The 21557-nt window shown below is 40.2% G+C and overlaps 1 protein-coding gene across 1 annotated transcript in view; it reads left to right on the top strand.

The window, feature by feature from the left end:
* Positions 1-450: 450 nt before the first annotated feature.
* Positions 451-21557, top strand: part of LOC122788066 (supervillin-like) — a 1698127-nt gene continuing 1677020 nt past the window's right edge. The window contains exon 1 of the mRNA XM_044054988.1: positions 451-707. The gene's annotated coding sequence lies outside the window, so the exon portion shown is untranslated. The remainder of the gene's footprint in view (positions 708-21557) is intronic.

The following is a 21557-nucleotide window of genomic DNA, read 5'->3' on the forward strand; positions in this document are numbered from 1 at the left end:
GGATTGTTGCAACAGGTGCACCTGCCATGTTGGTATATTTTGCCCTCCCCAGCAAAGTTGCCTTCTTGTCTTTGGACTTTAGTTATTTACTAATTGGTAGATTAGATCTGAGCAGCTCACACCAACATACCGTTATGGTCTCCCTAGAAATAACTCAAGTTTACAAACAGCGCAGCGTTTCCTTTTGTTGGGGGGTTGAATGTGACGTCAACAAGAACATAGTCCAACAGGGCAGGAGGCAGAGCTCACCCAGAACATGCATGCCCTGTTCCTATGCATGCTATATTAATAGCACTCGGAACGGTACAGCTGTCATTCATCTCTATGCCCCACCCCCAGACCTGAAACCCCTCCCAGCTCCCAAAACAGGATATTCAGTCCAGGACACACCTAGGAACCTTTGCGTTGGGTACGGCTGTCACTCATCGGTTTGCCCCGCCCCCGAACTGGAACTCCTCCCTCCCCCCAAAACGAGAGATTCAATCCAGGACGCACGTAGGATCCCAAGCACAGTTGGGGTCCCCCTACTTTACTGCAGCACCTGGACGACTCAGGCAGGTTATTGTCTGGGGAACACCTTCCAGGACCAACATATAACTCTGGATACTAAACTCTTCCCCCAAGTGCTGTGACTCCGAAGTGGAGCTGCGACCTGAGGTGCACTGCCTAGTAACTGACCCAGCGGCTGGCCACACAAACAAGGGCAGGTAAGAATGCATTGTGAGCTGCCGAGCTCCATGCACGTGTGAAGTGTGACTAAGTAACAACTCCTTTGTCCCGGTGGTTACAGTTACCGGGATTATGTGCTATTTGTGGGCAGCAGCAGGTGGTCACTTCTGTTGTTGTCCATCATAGTTGAAGAAGATAAACTGCGTTCAGAGCCGAACATTGTGCATCTCGGCTGAGAAAGGGAGGCGGTGAATGATTTGCATTAACGTGCAGCCCCTGGTTTGTTAACACCTTTGTAAAGTTGGAAGTTCCGGTGGCTTTGCGCGCACCCCTTGGGCAGGCAGCTGCCGGTGAAACGCTAATGACGCTGCGGGCACCTTCCTTGGGATTGCCTGTCCTTCTTACTGCTTGGCCATCTTACTGTTGTTACTTGTCTACTGCTTAAGTATGTCAGTGTTCATCTCTTTTGTTTACCTGCAGCAGGGAGCCATCAGGCCTCTGAAAGTGTTTCTATACGGAAATGAAGTTGCCAGCTTGAGGCGCACACCTGTATGGCTTTCTTTATTTCTTTTCTCAGCTGTTATGCTGAGCCATTAAAGGGTTTGACCACGTACAGGGCAGTCGTGACATTCCGTCCTTGCATAACTTTCCAGAATAGAGGCTTGAGACAACCTTTTGTAATAGTGTTTGAGACCAGGGACATCAACAAATACTCAGTAAACACTAACCTTGACCCAAGATTTTAAGCATCTTCACTAATGCATCGTTATGATGTCACAGGGGGTGATAATATGAATGGGGCACAGCTGTAGATGTATTTGCACTGTCTTGTACTGAGTTTGCTTCTGTAAGGGTGCTGTTGCCATCTGACACAGGAGTAGCATGCTGTACACTGTCAACCCTGCTCTGAATAGTTATTCTAGTATTGCAGTCATACCTCTCAATCTCTTAGAGTAAGAAATTTGGACAAAGTCATGAAAAAATGGTACAGATAGGGACAAATTTTAAATATTGTTCTTACAAACTTAGAAATTTGGTAGAATAACAAGTTTTTGCATTAGTGTGAATTTTCTGAAGGGTATGAAGTCTAAAACTCGAATGTCTGTCATTATTTTCTAACGTCAGTCTTTAATTTGCCAGAAAGCCACAATGTAATGAAAAACAGGCCAAAACTATAAGGCAAAAATCTAGACATTCTGCGAAAATCTGTACAATTGAGGGGTATGATTGCAGCATTTAATTCACATCAAAAGAAGCAACATTTTTTAACTTTTGTGTGACACTTCTGTAGTTGGAGAGCACCAGTATAGGAGACTGTTGTACAGATCACTTCTATATGCTTACGTCTTTGTCATAAGTTCTATCTTAGTTATGTTACTTTGGTTCTGGAGTATCTCAGTTATGGCTTAAGTCAGGGTTGCCATCTTCTTGCTTGGAAAAATTATGATCTCTGTGAACATCTCAGGTGCCGCTAGAAACTTTTATTACAAACTTTTATTTATGAGCTAATGTTTTTGTCTTAAAATGAAAAGGATCTGGTGAGCTGTAGCAGCACCCAAGTTGATCACAGCATTCTCGTCTTTGTATTTTTATCAGTTATGAACTTTCTTACTGAATCCTGACATTCTTCAGGACTCTCTACACCCTGGGATGACTTATTTTATTATGAAAAAGTTCATGTTCATATTGTTTTTTTACAGCCATCATGTTTGTGTCCTTAATTCTATCAGCTTTTAGAAGAAAGAGAATAAAATTTTCTAATAATCAATAGTGAAACAAGGAAAGTTTGGATTATTTTCTTTGCTGTAGTCTGGTACTGCCTAAGGACTGTAAATGACGTCTGTAATAGTTTTGGTAAAATACAGCTGGGTTACATGGATATACATGTAGGCTTGTGTCCTGAAGGAAAAAAAAAGTCACCATTTCAGCAAAGAACAGTTAGTTGATTTGTTTGTGTACCAGGTGGTTCAACTGTTCAGAACCCATTTAATTTGCGGTGTCCAGACATATGTTTGGCAACAAGAACTCTGCACTGTAAACTTAATTCCCACAAGCATGAAGTTAAGTGCATGTAAGACGTACAGGGAGAATTTTGATAACAGAGGAGATGGGCATTACGTTTCAACAGTAACTAACCAACAGTTGAAGAAATTCATGTTTATATTTGTAGTGCCAAATGTAATTTTATTCTTGCTAGGTAACTTATGATGTGATGCAAATAAAAATGAACAGACTTGTATGTACTGTACACTGAACATAAGACATATTTGTAACACTGATGTGCACGTTAAACAGGAAGTAGATCAACTGTAAACTTTGCCTGTTATTTTGTAAATCAAAGCAGGATACAAGTGTACAAAATATGCCAAGTGACAGTGAAGTAGGACTATTGGATACGTATTATAGTGAGAGGGCAGTAATGAGTGTAATGCAGCTGTTGGATACGTATTACAGTGAGAGGGCAGTAATGAGTGTAATACGGCTGATTTGCTAAAGATGATCTGCTGTACAAACAGCAAGGCATAAGAACTAGACCAGTAGGAGATGAGCTTTGAGCCAAGTGATATATTTAGTAGAGCGTATAAAAAGATTGTGAGAAAAGTACAGTGAGGAGGGGTTAAGGAGCAGGATAGGACTGCAGTAATGATAGTTGCAGGGACAGGGCTGGGGAGACTGAAGCGGTAGGAAGTGATTGAGTAATGAAGGACTGAGGTACTGAGTCTGAGGCTGCAAGAGAGTGTATATAGACCACACACACACACACACACACACACACTTTTCATAAGAAAAAACTTTATTTGAATGTCTCTTCTGTAAACCACTGACATCAAACACGCATCACTACTCCAAACTGGAAAGTGTTTCCAGCAGAGGTTTCTCTTCCTTCCCCCTTTTGTCAGTTTCCAACCCTGTCCAACCATTAGTCCAAAAAAGTGAAAGAGAAACAGATGTTTATGAACACCCAAATGTATATATGAAAGGAACACCTGCAAAAAAAAACAGTTTTATCTATCTTTTAGGTGTTTCTTGTTGCTAGTCCCAGAATGTAGCAAATCTTCTGTGATTGAATACGCTCTCTTACGCTGCTCATGTCCACGTTTAGTCTCTCTTCTGAAATCATGTGGCATCTAGTGATGAATAGTTACTAAGTGACATGACAGAGAATGTGCCTACATTCATCACCTGAGCACAGATATGAAAAAGGAAGATTGCTGCTAGAGTTTCTCCTACTAGTATATTACACGTTTTCATGTTCTTTTGAAGCGGATGAGTGTGAATTATTTGTTCTCCTCAGCACGATGCAAGTCCACCTTGATGTTTTCTCAGGCAGATTTCCAACAGATGCATCATTAAACATCTCCACTTTTATGGAAGCAGCTTCCGCTGGATGCTGAAGTTTGTGTCACTTGTTCTAATTTAATTTTCTGCACCATTCTGTTTACTCTCCTGGCTGTTATTTACATTGGCATGATTTATACTATATGCCAGGTGGAATTCTTTCAACCATTGCAACAGGTTGGCTTTATCTTACAGCCCAAATAATTTACTCTTTCTTTGGCCTTTGAGCAGAATCTCTGCCAGTGAAGGGCCTTATACTACATGGCCTTAGGAGAATATGTACAGGCAGAGGATGGTGCTTTTTCACTGTAGGTTTTTAGTATTGTGCATAATGTTTGGGGTTTAATATTGAAGCTACTCTTACTCTTGACTACATTTCAGAATTTATCCTCTACTGTCTGTCTTTGGGGTAACCCAATAACACTTGAGTTGTCCACAAGAGAATAACACTTTTTTTTTTTTTTTTTTTTTTTACAGTTTGAAAGTACAAGCCCAGTTTTGTTTAGTGAAGGTATAAAGCCATGTCTACATCCCAGGTGACCCACATGTCATTAGCAGCTTGTGTGTTGGAAGAGCCGGATAGGTGTGGGTGGGGATGAGCAGTTTATGCTGACTTGTGCATCGTGAAAAGAGAGAGGGAGTTGGTGGTCCTATTTGGCCAATTTGCTTGCAGGTGGCATGAGTGGCCATTGGACCAGGAGATGTGGGCTTGGTGATATTGGGCTGGTGGTCGTAACCTTAATGCAAGAGGAAGAATGCCCATGTCATGGGATGGGGCATATGATGCCCATATTGGTACAAGACTGCATGTGCCTACATCAGCCCCCAGGACATAAGGTCATGGCCAAAACAGACATCTCCCTTGTGGCTACCTGTCATTATGCAGATTGCTTTTCTCTTGGCAATGGAGACTTAATGGGCAGTCATAGTGGCTTGATGTCAGTAGCCATTAGGGCCAGAAAAAACATGTCACTTGCTGCTGGTCTTTTAATGGCAACTAGCTATATGGTTTTAACTGTATGATGAACAGATATTTTTATGACGATGATTGTGGCTTATTCCTTCTAGTCTGTAATTAGCTAGTTAAATAGGCCACCTTGAAGGCTATTTGTAGAAACCATAACAGAAAGTGTACCATTTAATTACTATTTCTTCAGTCCCTGGTGTGTACAGCTGTGCTCGTGAGCTACTTATTCGGAGAATTAAGTTACTGCTTTTCTTTCCCCAAAAGGTGCAGAAACCTCTGAGGTGATTACTTTTATATGGAAGGTGCAGGGAGAGAGCTCTTGCATGGGTCAACCCCAACAGACAGAATACATTTTAAAAAATGTGACTGTGTGAATGCACTTACCTGTACTGTGACACACAGTGGGTCTGTATCTGAAGGCACCATATATTTATGTACCCGCATAGGTCCAGTGTGACACTTCCCTTGTGTCCAGTAGCATGTTGTAGCCCCACAGCGAGGTCAGGCCAAGGCCTAATGCATTTGTACTACTGCTTGTAAACTTGTCTTTGCCTGATATATATTCAGAATTTGTATTCCCAGCACTAGTTAGCAACTTTTAATTTTCAGCACAGGCTTGTCTGTATTACCAGTCCCGTTTCAGCATCTGTTGCTTCTTTGCTTTTGTTGTGTCTTTTCTTTGGCTGCTGTCAAGGTCTTACTTTTAGATTAAATGATTTATCCTGATTATCTTTGACAAAACGTACTGATCTCAAGAACTAGTTAATTCAAGTTCAAGTGTTTAAATATTTTTTTTCATGTCTAGTGCAGTAAATAACCTTTTTTCAGTCATATTTATTGAAACCACATCTGTTTCAGTGTGACCATTTATATGACTGGTTTTCAAGGGAATTGTTACTCTGTATGGAGTTAAATCTGGGAATGAAACAGTTGTGAATACTCTACAACTTATTTTTCTTTTGTGCTTTGTTACACCATGTTTCTTTTTTTAATATAGTGATCCAGCTATTTTGTTCACAAGCAGTGTACATGCTTGAGTCAATGACTGTACTTCCTTCCCAAGGATTTAACATAAAAAAATCTGTTTGCGCAAGCGACTTTTTCTGAAAACAGCATGCTAGTATATTGGTCTGACATTTCGTCCTATTAATTTCAGTGTTCATCTCTGTGCAGTCTTGTGCCCAGTGAAATATACTTTAGCGGGAGATCTTGGTGTTCACCAAAGTGCCCAGGGGACTGGAATCAGGCAAACTTTCCTTTGGTTAGTTCTTATGAAGATGTCTGCCTCTTTTTTCCAGACGGTGAAGGAAGAGAGGAGCCTGTTTTCCATGAATCTTTCTTGCTGCTGCTGTGACTCCTGTGTTTTCACCAAAAAAAAATAAGCCATTTGGTCAGATGGAGTGGGAGGAAAGACAGACACAAATAGCCTGCAGATGGTCATTCTGAGCAAAGGGACATAAAACATTTAAATCAAATAAAATCTCCTGGCGCAAAACTATGATCCAGACCTCCATTTACAGCCATTTCTCCGTTCTGCTTACTAAGAGCTGTCCAGTACGTTAAAAGCCTGGTCCTGGTCAGAATGAGTCGTGTCAAAACACTTGCATGTGATTTACGTCTTTCTTTGAAACTCGGTAATATCATCTTCTACAGGAGTAGTACTCTATCTAGTAACGTTGCCTGGCAAGAGCGTGTGTCTCTCTCTCACAGGCTCAATATTGTTCTTCCTTTAGGAAAACTTTTATTTTTATTAACTATTTTGGTATTAAGATCTGTTCTGAGTTGTGGTCTGCATATGCAGCACTCACATTTTTCATTTTTGTGTTTGAAGTAATGCACTTCCTTGCTTGAAAACTTGAAGTATGTAGTCTCTTAATTTTATTCCATTAGCAAAGTGGGGTGCTGCCCCCCCTTAAACCTCATTCCTGTCTCCTTTTAAAAGGATGGAGGGTGTTTAAAGTCCCTTGCCAATAGAATACACACTGTGGTACGTAAAAAAGTTCTGTGAAGAAACATGGGAAACTGCAATTTCTAGGTGTGTTGGGACTGTATATTTTTTACTAGTTTATACCAGAATTGAATATGTAGTGTATTTTGGCTTTATTTCATTATTTAATGTGACTTTAGTAGGGAATGAAATGGTTAGATGGTACTGTGGAACATTAAATGTCCAAGTTTCCTGAAGTTTTTGCAATTCACCAGTGTAAATTCAAATTGGAAAAATTGTGTGGATGCTACAACACTATATGGGGCTTTTGTGCATCTTTTGACTGACCAATGCAGTGGCCTTCCTTCCTGCAGTCCTGCCACTTCTGATTGTTTGTTTGCTGATTCACTTGGATAGTGTCGTTCATTCTGTTTTACTCTGTGTTGCAACGTTCTCTTCTGCAGAACTTTGTGTAAGACATGTGAAAGAAGCAGTGATAGTTGCCCTCTTTTCATATTAAGATACAGATAGGCTGCTCATTTTATTATTATTATTTGCAAAGAATCCGCTAAACTAATTTCCAGTTTAGATAGTAGCTCTTGGTGCATGTCTCCAGAAGTTTGTTTGGATAGCATTGCTTGAAGATAAACTATTATGATAGAACTGTGTCAACTAAGTTTGTTTTTTTAGAAGAAAGAGTTTATATTTTCAAATTATATCTGTTTTTGAGGGGTCATAGAAATGGTATTACAGCATGATCTGGGCTACTAGCACAAAAAATATATTTTTTAAATAAATGCTGAAAATGTAGATGTGCACTTTTTGAGGATATTTTTTTTTCAATAGGAAGTATCTAGTCTAACTGTAGAATTATTTAACACAATGTACAAGTTTGAATTAGTGTACATTATCCGTTGACTCACCTGAGAGCTGATCTGCCCATGAAAGGCACGGTCTTTTTAGTTGCATATTTTTGTTGAAGAAAAAAATCAAAACCACAGGATGGTTATAAAATAATGTCCTTTTTCAGTCTAAAAGACTGTAACATCAACTGAAATGCTGAAATGTCTGCATCGTAGCAGGATGTTGGTTTTGCACGTCTTATCTCGGTTATCTTCTACTAATGAAAGCATACTTCAGCATGCATGAATGCTGCCACGTATTTCAAATTTACTTCCATATTTATTTTCTTAAATTGGCAGTTAAGTTTGCTGAATTAATGTGCTTTTCTGTTTGAATAGGTCGGGGAATTACTTTTTTGAATGTTTGGCAGAATTCCTAAAGCTTCATTAGACAGTTCATTGTTCTCATCTATCCCTGATTTTGCTTCAGGTTTTTGCCCTGTTCCTTGTAAAAGGTGTGATTTTTCTCTTAAATCACAACAGATTACAGTCAGTGATACCAGATGTTAGCTTCATACTTATTGTTCAAAAATGCATGTTGAGGCAAAATGTGTAGTCCTATGAACGTTTGAAGCAATATTTAAAAATGTCAAGAGATTTTCTTTTGGCTTTGTCCAGGATTCTTCATCAAGGATGTTTTACATCTATGCCATATTCGAGCAGTGCAGGTTCAGATAAAATGTTACAAACTGAGAAGCATTGTGCGCATGTGTGTGTAAGTGGTTATGTAGGCAGGCAGCACTGTGTAGTAAGCATTGTGTTTTTGGGTGGTGTGTGTGTGTGTGTGTGTGTGTGTGTGTGTGTGTGTGTGTGTGTGTAAATATATATGTAGGCAGGCAGCACTGTGCAGTAAGCATTGTGATTTTGGATGGTGTGTGTGTATAGGTGTATGTGTGTATAAATATGTAAGTAGGCAGGCAGCACTGTGCAGTAAGCATTGTGATTTTGGATGGTGCGTGTGTATAGGTGTATGTGCGTATAAATATGTAAGTAGGCAGGCAGCACTGTGTAGTAAGCATTGTGGTTTTGGATGGTGTGTGTGTATAGTCCACACTCTACCTCTCATATGTTGAACTCTCTTTATGAAATAACTTTAGTAGAAATTTGAATTTATGTATAATCCCTTTTAATCTGCCATCAGTTTTTAACACTGTTAATTTAATTGTAATTGTGCGTTGCATTTGTATTTGTCTACTTGAGAATTTTATAAGTTTTTAACACTGTTAATTTAATTGTAATTGTGCGTTGCATTTGTATTTGTCTACTTGAGAATTTTATAATGTTTAAGTATGTCTAATACCTACTGTAATCTATATTGTCTGGAGCTTTTCTCCCCAGGACTCCATTGAAAGCGGGTTCATTTTGGCCCAATGGACTATCCTGGTAAACCAACTGCAAATAAATAAATAAATAAAATATAGGTGTATGTGCGTATAAATATGTAAGTAGGCAGGCAGCACTGTGCAGTAAGCATTGTGATTTTGGATGGTGTGTGTATAGGTGTATGTGCGTATGAATATGTAAGCAGGCAGCACTGTGCAGTAAGCATTGTGATTTTGGATGGTGTGTATGTGCATATAAATATGTAAGTAGGCAGGCAGCACTGTGCAGTAAGTATTGGTGCTCAGATCAGCTGAGCAATACTATAATGGAAAATCTGAATCAAACTGGACCGATCTTAAATAGTTGTAAAACGTAACTTGTAAACATTTTGGTGACTTTCTAAGTCTGGGAAATTTCACAGTAGTGAGTGTGAATGAAGCCCCAAGCACATGTGCCGTTGTGTCTAGGCATAGAATGTAGGATGCGTGAATGTGTGTCTTGTATATGGATTGGGAATTGCAGCAAATCTCCATTTTGGTTGTCATCTGTTCAGTCGACTACATAGAAGGTTGACATGGTGTGCTAGATCGCACAATTCTCAGGATTGGGAAATGTGCTTTTTCTCCCTCATTTTTTGATCTTGGCTTTAGTACAAATAATTAACGGTGGGGGGGCTTTCTACTTTCAAAAAAATGTTTATACTAGTTCTTTACAACATTTTTGCACATGCCAGGATTTTTGCTTGGTGCATGCATAGCAGTGTGTCAGCATTTGCAGTGTCGCCCTTTTGCGGGTGATATTTGGGTCATTCTGTTATTGATAGTAGACCCACGCATTCATATTTATTTATTTTACATTTGTTGACTGGGATAGTCTGACTGGATACATGCCCAATTTCAGCGGAGGCCCGGGGAGAAAAGCTCCACACTATAATGTGAGATATATATATATATATATATATTATATATATACACAATACAACAGACAGCCAATTTATAGGATAAAAGACTCACACTATTTATGCGTATTTTTAAATCAGAAAGTTGCACTATACAAGTGTAGGACAGGGGGGCGGTTACAGGGGCAAGTACTGAGGTGGGTAAGGTAGTGTTTAAGAGAGATTTTGAAAGTAGGAGTCTGGGATAGGCTTCGTAGAGTCAAGGGAAGCCTGTTCCAGTGGATGGCTGGAGAGTAGCTATATAAGTTTTGTCCTGTACATTTGTTAGGTTTGTAAATTTGTAGAAGATGTTGATCTGAGCTCCTTAAAGATTGAGTGGGAGTGTAATAGGAGACTAGGACAGGAAACTGGTTTGTTGAGAGTGACGTGACCAGTGAAGAGAGACTAGGACAGGAGAGTGGTTTGTTGAGAATGACGTGACTAGTGAAGAGAGACTAGGACAGGAAAGTGGTTTGTTGAGAATGACGTGAATGGTAAGAAGTTGGATATATTTACGATGGTTTGGAAAGTCAAGCCAGTGTAGTGACTTGAGGGCAAGACAGTGGTGAGATTTGTAAGGCACGTTTGCAGCAAATCTAGCCACTTTGTTGTAGGTAGATTCAAGTTTAGAGAGAAGTGTAGACTGAAGGTTAGTAAAGATTTGTGCACTATAAAATATATTAGGGAGGAGATGGGCATTGACAAGGGTTGTGCTAGTTTCAGGAGTGAGACATTGTTTTATTTCTATAGAGAAGACCATGTTTTTCATTGGTTTTCTTCATACTGGGATGTATGTGAAGGTCAAATTTGAGTTGGTCATCAATAATTACTCCAAGGAGCTTGGTATGGGTTTCTGGAGCTATTACAGTGTTGTTGAGTGAAGAGATGATGAAGGAGGATTTAAGGGAGAGATGGGATTTTGGGAGAAAAAGTTTTTTTTTTTTTTTTGGGGGGGGGGGGGTTAAGTATAAGAAGGTGTTGAGTTAGCCAAGTTTTGGTTTGGTTAAAAGATGTTTGGGTGGGGGTTTGTAGTTCAGAAGGATTGTCAGCTATAGAAATAATGGTAGAGTCATCTGCATACTGTATGAGAGGTGACTGGGGACAAGATTGTGGAGATCATTAGTAAATATATTAAAAAGGAGGTGTCCAAGGATGGAGCCCTGTGGAACACCTGTGTTAATAGTAAAGGAGAGAGAGAGCAGAGAGCCATTTGACAGATTGGTACCAGTCTGAGAGGTAGCTGCTAAACCAAGAAATAGTTGTTGGGGATAGGTTAAGTTGAGAAAGTTTTGAAAGAAGGATAGAATGAGAGACTGTTGAAAGCTTTGGACAGATCTAAGAATAGACAAATGAGTTTATTATTGTCTCTGGCTTAGGAGATAGTATTGGTGAAAAAGGTAAGTGCAGTGGAGGTGCTATGGTGAGGATGAAAGCCATGTTGGGTAGGGGTGATCAGATTGTATTGTAGTAGGTGGGCCAATATTTATTTGTGTATATAGTGTTCAAGGACTTTGGAGAGGGGAGAAAGAATAGTGATTGGTAGAAGAGTTCCAAGGAGTTGCCACCTTTGTGTATAGGAATAGTAAAGAATTTTTTCCCAAGGGTTGGAACATTTGATTCAGTGATAGAACAGTTAATTAGGCTGGAAACTGGGTATGCTATGGGTGGTGCAACATGTTTTAGAAAGATAGATGGAAGGTTGTCTGCTGATGAGGAACAGGGTTTTAGCTTGAGGAGGAGTTTTTTTAATGTAGCTAGTGGGGACTGTATTTGGGGAGAGGAGGAAGTTAACCTGAGGTGTTGGTGGTTGTGTGTGTGTGTGTGTGTGTGTGTGTGTGCGTGTGGGGGGGGGTTGGGTAGGGAAGAATTTTGCATAAGTTGACTTAGTGTTGATAAAATAGGTGGGAGGCAGTTATTGGGACAAGGGTTGGGTGTTGATGGGTTACCTGGGTGGAGAATTTGGTTAATAGTGCTCCAGAACATTTTAAGGTTACTGGATTGTGATGATTGAGGCTGATAGAAATTCGTTTTATCTTGATTAATCTGCTTTCTAGTGAGATTTCGGAGTTCTGTGTAGGTTTGGAAATGGCTTGGAGATTTAGTTTTGGACCAGACTTTCCATGCAGAGTCTTTTGTGCATGAGAGTATGAGTTGTGTGTAATGGCCAGGGAGAGTTATGGGATTTGACTGTGACAGTACATGAAGGGGCAAGAAAGTTGAGTATGTTAAGAAAAATTGAGTTAAAAAAAGAGCGTCATCTAGGGGTAATGTAGAGTGAGGTCCAGTTAATTTGAGAGAGGATGTGAGGTTTGGAGATGTGGGGGAGATTCTGAGGGTTTGTATGGGGCAGTGATCACTGATGGAGTCAGGTACTGTAGCAGTATGAGAGTAGAGGTTGGGATTGGTAACGAGGGTCCAGTCAATGGTAGAGCTGTAGTTGGTGGATTTGTTAAGAAATGTCGGAGAGGAGATGAGCTGGGTGAAACCATATAGGCTTATGCTAGCGGAAGGTGAGTTGTTGGTAAGCGTAAGCCAATTTATAGTAACATCACCCGATATAATGGTTTCATTGAGGATATGGTCAGATAACCAGTTAAGAATCTGTTCAAGTATGGGTATATTGTCACCAAGTGGTATATAGATGGCAGCAACTGTTATGGTCTTGTGGGGATTAGGTTTAAAGTTGGCTATTAGAAGCTCAGCGGGGAAGAAGGAGAGAGGTGGGTTAGGAAGGGGAGTTAAGGTTAGGAAGTTGGAATACAGAATAGCAACACCACCTCCTTTCGTATGGGTTCTGTCTAGATGAAGAATGTTGTATCCTGGGGGGAGGAAATCTTTGTCAGAAATGTGAGGTTTAAGCCAGGTCTCTGAGAGAGTGACAATGTTGGGAGAGTACTGAGTTATCAAAAGTGTGAAATTCGGTAACTTTGTTCAGGATGCTGTGAATATTGATGGAGAGGAAAGAGAGATGCTTAAGAAGATACTTGCCAGTATTTGGGGGGGGGGTGTGGGTGGTTGTGGAAGGAACAGTCTGCTTATCCTGAGGGCCAGGGTTTGGGTGAATGTCACCAGAGAGTAGGAGAGTATAAGATGTGTGTGTGAGAGAGAGAGAGAGAGAGAGGATATAAGTGAGAATGGCTTGATTAATTTCAGTTTTACATGGTTAGGTGTGGGAGATGTGGGAGGCAGTTTAATTTTAGGTAAGTAGAATTCAGATAAGGAAGAGTGAGGGTGATATGGTGAAGAAATGGTGTGTATTGGAGTGAGTAGTGTAGTAAGCGGAAGTAGGGGAATTAGGATGGAGAGTGAGATGAATGTGGAAAGAAGTAAAATGAAAGGAGAACAGTAAAAGGAGGGAAAATAAGGGGAGGAGAGAGGGGGAGAGGACATGATAATGTGGAAAGTAGTAAAATGTGAGTAGAGATAATAGGGTTACAAAGATGGAGTGAAGAGAGGAGTGTACATTTTGGAGAGAAAGTGAAGGTGGATGTAGTACAAGTGAAAGTGTAATGTAAGTATATGAGGTTGGGTGAAGGAGGAAGAGATAAAGAGAGGTCAGCATTCTAAGAAGAAATCAGTGTATGAGGGTAAGGGTAATGCTAAGTAGGAGGAGTGTGTTTAGATTGGATAAAGTGCAAGAAGAAAGGCAATGTTACTATAATTGTAAAGGGTGGGTTCTAGTGGAAGGAGTATGTTTCAATTGGAGAAACAGAGCAGGAAGTGACATGGGGAGGAAGAGTGGGTGTGGTGTATAGCTATAAAGGAAATTGATATGGGGGTGGGTGGGAATGGGGTTAGGGGAGCAAAGTGAGCCCGAGCGTAGCAAGGGGGAACGGCCCAGATACAGCAGATAGCCAGATTAGAAAAACAATGTGTAGTGAAACAGAGCAGGGTGAGCTGTCATAATATTCTAAAGAGGAGAATAAAAAAGTTTAGTGAGAGAGCAGGCTATACAGCAGGGCAGGTATAAAGGATAAGGCAAGGTGTGTAGAACAGAGGAAGTCCGAGTGGGATTCTGAAAGGTTGAGGGGAGGAGATAGTGGGGGATAGCAAGGAAAAATCCGAGAAATAAGTGCAGAGTAGAAAAGTAAGGTCAGTGAGGAGGATAAGTAAAGAGATAAGAAGCTGTGAGGAAGGCTAGTTGGGTTTCAGGAGCGTCTGGGATGGGGGGAAGGCAGAGGTCTGGTTGTGTGCAGGTAGCCTTACAAACACCAAAGATAAATACAGCAGAAAGTAATTATCTACTGCACGTACTCCATTGAGATGGAAGAGTGTAGAGTTGAGTCTTTTTAAGGCATCATCTTTTTAAGCCATCAAGTTGAACTTCTTTTCAAGTGGGAGATGAGGGGGTGATCACTTGCTTTACCAATAGTGAGCAGGAAAGGCTTCCAACCTAACAAAAAAGGGAGGAAAGATGGGCAAAAATAAGTATATGAGGAATAAAAATGCAAAAGAGGAGAAGGGAAAATAGTCAGGAATGGAGGTAGAGGTAGGTGAGGAGTACAGAGTGGAAGAAGGGGGGGTTAGTCAGAAAATAGATGGAGATAGAGATTAGTAGGAGGAAGTAGGGAAAAAGCAAGATTGGCGAGAGATTAGCTGGAGGAAGTAGACAACGCACAGTATTCTTTAACTGCAGTACAGATAAACAACAAAATCCACTCTAAAAATTGTTACTATCAAATCTAGAACAGTTCCAACCACAGCAAGTCTATGGAAAATACCATACAGGAAACTATAGTCACTGCTGTGAGATGCAACCTTACAGGGAAAGTGCAATACATGCAGATAGCTTAAATAAGAGGTAAGGTGTCTGTCATAAATGGAAGGGAAATCCACAATACAGCTTCAAATAGAAGTGCAACATCTTGGCTGTTGTAAAGTTGATGTTTATATGACAAAAAAAAGCCTGAAGCATATAGGATATATGTTTGTGTGTTTATGTGATACATGGCTATATGTGTGTTTGTGATACTTGGATATATGTTTGTGTGATACTAGGATATGTTTATGTGATACATGGCTATATGTGTGTTTGTGATACTTGGATATATGTTTGTGTGATACTAGGATATGTTTGTGTGTTTATGTGATATGTGGATATGTTTTGTGTGTTTGATACATGGATGTATGTTTGTGTGATACATGGATATGTCTGTGTGTGTGAGATACATGGATATGTGTTTGTGTTTATGTGATACATGGATATATGTTTGTGTGATACGTGGATATATGTTTGTGGGATACATATATATGTTTGTGATACTAGGATATATGTCTGTGTTTGTGTGATACATGGATGTGTGTTTGTGTGTGTGATACATGGCTGTATGTTTGTGTGTGTGTGTGTTTATGTGATACCGAGAGATGCATTTGTGTGTTTATGTGATACTAGGATATGTTTGTGTGTGTATGTGATACATGGCTATACGATTGTGTTTATGCAATACATGGATATTTGTTTGTGTGATACTAGGATATGTGTTTGCGTGTTTGTGTGATACTAGGATATGTGTTTGTGTGTTTATGTGATACATGGATAGGTTATCTGTGTGTGTGTGTGTGTGTGTGTGTGTGTGATACATGTACTATTGATAACGTCTCACTCCTTGATATCCATTTAAGTCTTTTAGGGTATATGGCATTGTCGTCCATCTTTTAGTGACCAGCTCTCAATCACACCATTCTTGGCCACACCTCAGTGATGTCACCTTAGCCTCGCCCATTTCTGATGTCATTATTTCGACCACACCCATTCAATCTGCTTGGTTAAGTGACTTGCTGGGAGTGTCACATTATGCAAATGATGGAAGGAATCAACCCCTGTTCTCTGGGCACACAAAACCGCTCCTGAAGGGCACAGAGCTTTAGTCTTCTGCGCGGAGTGCCAAGCTTAATCAGCGCTCCTGAAGGGCACGGAGCTTTAGTCTTCTGCGCGGAGTGCCAAGCTTAATCAGCCTTTCGTGGTGACTGTTTACATACCTTCTCTGTGTATATAAAAGGCCTTGCTGCCTACAGTGCTTACCTAAAAAGTAGAATGAAGCAGCCCTAACCATGGGGCTTATTTTAGTTCAGAGTGTTGAATGTGTGACCTTGGTCACTGGATTAGAGTTTGGACAGATGCTTGCCTCTTTAGAATTTGTAAATGGTCAGAATCCAAATGTCCACTGAACGGCTCTGAGATCATAGATGTTTTTTGTGCTGAGGCTTTACCCCATGTGTGTAATAGCATCTACTTGCGGGTACTTTGAAGTAGGATTCAGGGATGTTGGACAATTTCAGCCAGATGCTAACTGCTTGTGCAACTTTTGGGGTGAACATGGAAATGAAATTGCAAAAATGTGTCTGAGCTGGGGAAGACAGTGCCATGAAGCATATGGATGCTTTATGAAAACAGAGACTCCATGCATTATCTATAAAATTATTGGACTGTCTGTCAAATCATGCACCTTTTCAGTATAATTAATGTTGCTGGTTGCAGACATGCAGGGGTCCTTCCTGTTCTGAAACAATGTAGTTTTACAGCCTGGAATGACACCTTTTAGTTGAAGTCTTCTAGCTGTTACACAAGGTTAGGCTACTACATTTAAGTATGGATTACAAAGGATGAAATGCTTTACAGTCCAAGTAAGATAAGAACAACAGACAAACTGTTGTCTTACTACAAAGCGTTAACTAAAGTGAATGTAAGAAAGAAGTAGTTTCTTTATTGTAATATTAAATATGGTTAAGATTATTTACCGATAGTTGTCTTGTAATGTATTCTGGTATTAAATTGTGAGATTAGGAGTGAAAGAAATATGCAAATTATGGTTTGTGTTGATAGACAACCAGTTTTTAGAAAGTACCTAACCATGTAGGTATGTGTGATCCTGTTTTGCTGACCAATAGGTATGTTTGAGCATGGTTCGCTAACCTGTTGTTGACTTATGTAGGAGTACTGTGGGGGTTAATGCGCTTCTCATTATGTCACTCAAAGTGCAATGTCACAACACTGATTAACAAGCACTAATAGTGGAGAGTATGTAAAAGGTACATTGTTTTCATATTTCAGCAACGTGGTGGTGGGTCAGAAGGCTGAGGGTGTACCCTAATAAGATCATTGTGTGGAGTATACTACGCCAGTATGGTGGTGGAGGACAGACAAAGGGCTGAGGATGGACCCTAATAAAATCATTGTACTATGTGGTGCAGTTTTTTGCACAGGATTATAGCAACAGTTTTATTTATTTAAATATCTGGATATGTGGTTGGAGTAAAACCTTTTTATTAGACTTCTAATGGAAGTGATCAAGGTGAGGATGCCACCAATCACTGAAGCCCCCATAACAGTATTTTGAGGGGTTGCTACTTTGTATGTGGTAGGGGGAAAAACTTTTCAGTTTCATGTGTTTTAAAACTAATGCACCTCAGATTAACTAAAAAATACTGTTTTATGCTGAACAGAGATTGCTGTATGCTGTTTTAGTAGCCATTAACAAATGTTTAATTCAGAGTTTAGAAATATTTTTGGCAATTGACTTAAACTAAACAGTTTGGGTAATGAGGTGGTGAATCATAACTTTTATTATGAGAAATGGTGTGGAAGGCAGAATACAGATATAGTCGGATTGTAACAAAACTAGTAGTAATATATACATGCAGAACACAAGACCTTGTGTAGCATGGCTTTTTCATAGATTTTTAAAATACCTGCATAAGTTGTGTGTTAATAAGCGATACCAGTAAAGCTCTGTCTTCATTTATCTCTTCCAGAGAACCAATTACAGTAACTCTCTTGTCTTTTGGAGACCTAGTTATCGAAACTCAACTCAAGATTATGTAGTCATCCCGATAACTCCTCCTCAAAGTAGGATCTGCATTTAATGGTTTTGGGATATTGCAGAGAATTTAAATGCAACCACTAGAAGCTTTCTCATTGTTGTTATTTGTCACTCTGGGTTCATCCTAAAACTACCAGAGTTCAAGCTCTAAGTTTTCAGTGAGAGGATAGGAGTTATTTGGAGCACCCAGTGACTCTTCTGGTATGCCGAATCTGAGCTGAAGATTCCTGCTGATTTACTGCATTGATATAATCACCTGACAGTAAGACATGACAGTTAAGAACTTCCTTTATCTTCCGAGACCTTTTTGATTTTAAAATGTGAGATGATTACACTGATCTGAGCACAGCAAGTCATTTCCTGATTGAATTTGCAACTTCCTGATTGAATTTGCACCTTCCTAATTTAATTTGCACCTTTCTTTTGGACTCTGTGTGGTACTTACGTTCTCTGTTGATGTTGAGGGCAGTTCTGCTTACTTTCAGGATTTATTTCCCCTTTAGATTAATTTAACTAAATGACGAGGAGCTGATGTCACATTTAATTCCCAGCCCAGACTAAAATACTGGGTGTCATAGTTGATAACAACCTGAAGTTTTTTGCACATATCAAACTATCAAAACCATTAATAAAAAACATGGCTCTCTGTACAGAGTCAAACCTTTCCTTACCCCACTTGCTAGAACTGCAATTGTCCGTTCCCATCTGCTATCAACTCTTCTCTATGCCTTACCTCTATTCTTCAACTTAATCAAAACAGATCTTAATAAACTATCATCCTGCTATATCCACATTGCCAGATTTGCTACTGGCACAGCCTACCGGACACACCACTGTCACAACCTAAATCCCCTAGAATGGCTTGAACTGCCAAGCCTACTGCAGTTCAACCAGCTAATAGTGACACACAAAGTCCTTTACCAACCAGAAAATACACCTGCACTATAAAATATTATCAGCCTCTACACCAGCACCCGGCCACTGCGATCATCCACTAGACTCCTAGTTCAAACATACAAATCCAACTACTCACCTGGGGACTCTGTTTGCCAACTCTGTTGGAAAAATATGGAACAGACTCCCAGATGACTTGACCCTAGAACCCTCTAACTCCATTCAAAAATAAACTCAAGAAATAGTCATTTCCTGATTGAATTTGCAACTTCCTGATTGGTTATGTCCTTGCACTAACCCCGACTGGTGACCTCTCTCTTTCTTTCTTAGGTGCTTTACCTTCAACTGTTTGTAACTTTTTTTCACCACTCAGTTCCAGGAAGGGTCAATTGTATATCTGCTACCCAGTGTGTGTATGTTTAACTTTGAAAATAATGTTATGTTTTGTAAAGTGTTTTATAATAAGTACTCTATGTGCTAAATGCTGGTATTGCTTATGACTGTAATCTGCTTGAAACTAGCATTTACTAAATGTTCAATGTGTATTATTATCTTGGATTTTTTCTCCCCGGGCCTCCGCTGAAAATGGGCATATATCCAGTCAACAAATGTAAAATAAAATAAATAAATCATCTTTCTCATTGTAGGCAACAACAGACAAAATTCTATCCTGTTTGATGCCATGAAATTTTGTTTTGCTTTGTCTAGATGTTTTGACGTGGTGTGTATGCAATGAGAGGCAGTTTCACACCTTAGCAGTACCCTGTGACATTTGTTGAAGGAAGGTATAGGAAGTTACAGTAAAAGGATTCAGCTTTTTGTGTGGCAGAGTAAGGTTACTATGGAAGATGGTTTTGCAACTTAAGAATTAATCAAACAAGTGGAAAAAATGCTGACACTAGTCAGAGAAGACTCGATTTTTCATAACCACCATTTTAAATAAATGCAGAAACAAAACTCCTAATCATCATGGTATCTGGGTCATGTCACATTGTAAGTGCACAGTGTGTCATTGTGAGAGAAATACCCAAAAACAATATTGTCAGCGTAGTGGTCCAATCAGGTGGTGATGTTTTACAGCAAGTTGTAAAATCAGCCTCTAATAATGAAACCGGGTTGGTTAGCTTAGTACTGCATGAAAGGTAAGCATTTTTTATGTGTTTGTTTTCCGGGTGGAGTTAATTTTCTATGCATTTATTAACATGCATGCCCTCAAACAGAATGAAAAAGTGATCTTCCATAGGGGTAATGAGCTGACATTTAGCACACTTTTGATGTTTTCTGGTTACATACTTTTAAATGGCTTTTCTTTTTTCAGAAATGCCTGGTTAATTATTGTGGGGAGTTCTGTGCCCTTTATTTTGTTGGGGTTTAGTAGTAAATCCTTACAGCCTGTTACATCAGGACTTTAGGAGCAGAAATGTATCCTATCCAGAGACATGCAGTCAGGGTTGAGGAGCTTCCCTTGTGGGGAGGACTGGCTGCATTTTGGAAGTTGGCAACGTGGGTTCAAATAGCGGCACAGACACTGGGAGAGTTGAGCAGGAGTAGATGGGCTTAATCAGGTGATGACAAACCTTTTGGGTTTGGCATGTCAAAAGCTCCTGGCACAAATAATTCATTGCAATTCACAGTGCAGTTCACATGGGCAATGAATGCAGAAGCAGTGTTTCTGGTAACTCTGGTATTGGTGATTGCTGACCTGTCACCCAAAACGTCGTGGAGTGTGTCACCTTTGACATGTGTGTCATAGGTTCACCATGACTAGCTTAAGTAACTGACACCTACTCGCTCTCCCTGATTGGAAGGAGGTAGCTAGGCAAGTTGCATTAGTGATATTTAGAGGTGGGTGGTCACTCATGATAGAGGTCAAGTAGGCTTGTGCTGTTGCAGCTGAAAGAGTGATTCTAAGTCAGAATGATTGGGATGTTTATCTGTCTATTTATCCTTTGACTGGGTTAGTCTCACTAACTTAGTGGCTTCTCTTCCTAGCAGCTACAGGGGACATTTGGTCAGGGCACTGGGGAACTTCCCCTTCTTTTTGGACCTACTAGATGGCACTGGACACATAGCAGGAAGGCAGAGGCCTAAGAGAACCAACAACGAGGATGGGGAGGGAAATGTTATGGAGAGTTTGAAGGTTGAAAATGAGAATTTCAGAGGAAAACTTGTTTAATATGGAGTATCAAAATGCAGGTAAAGATTGTGTGTAGGATGTTAAATGAGCAGCATTTAGCTGTTTCGGTGGAAAATGAGGTGAGTGAGTCAATTGCAGTGATGCAGATAACAGAACCATTGTCAGGAGGGCTTGCAGATGATCTGTTAAAAGTAATCTGGAAGTATGATCCAGGTGACAGTCCTGCTCTTTGGGGCGAGATGGCAGATACGTTTTTTGGAAGTGCTGAAGATGGTCATGTGGAAAAGGAACCAGGTGATGTGGCAACAGAGAATGCAGGAGTTAAAACTTATGCTGCAGTGATCGAAAGTGAAAGAGAAAATCAGCAGCAACCTGAGCATGAGTCTGGTTTTGTGGCAGCAGGTAATGCATTAACTAAAACATATGCAGCAGTGCGAGGAGGCAGGGAAGAAAAGCAGCAAAGTGGCAGTGCGAGCAGGCAGGGAAGGAAAGCGGCAGTGCGAGCAGGCAGGGAAGGAAAGCGGCAGTGCGAGCAGGCAGGGAAGGAAAGCGGCAGTGCGAGCAGGCAGGAAAGGAAAGCGGCAGTGCGAGCAGGCAGGGAAGGAAAGCGGCAGTGCGAGCAGGCAGGAAAGGAAAGCGGCA

The sequence above is a fragment of the Protopterus annectens genome, chromosome 13.part0 (assembly GCF_019279795.1).
Source record: "Protopterus annectens isolate FY-2018-M chromosome 13.part0, PAN1.0, whole genome shotgun sequence".
NCBI classification, from domain to species: Eukaryota; Metazoa; Chordata; order Ceratodontiformes; family Protopteridae; genus Protopterus; species Protopterus annectens.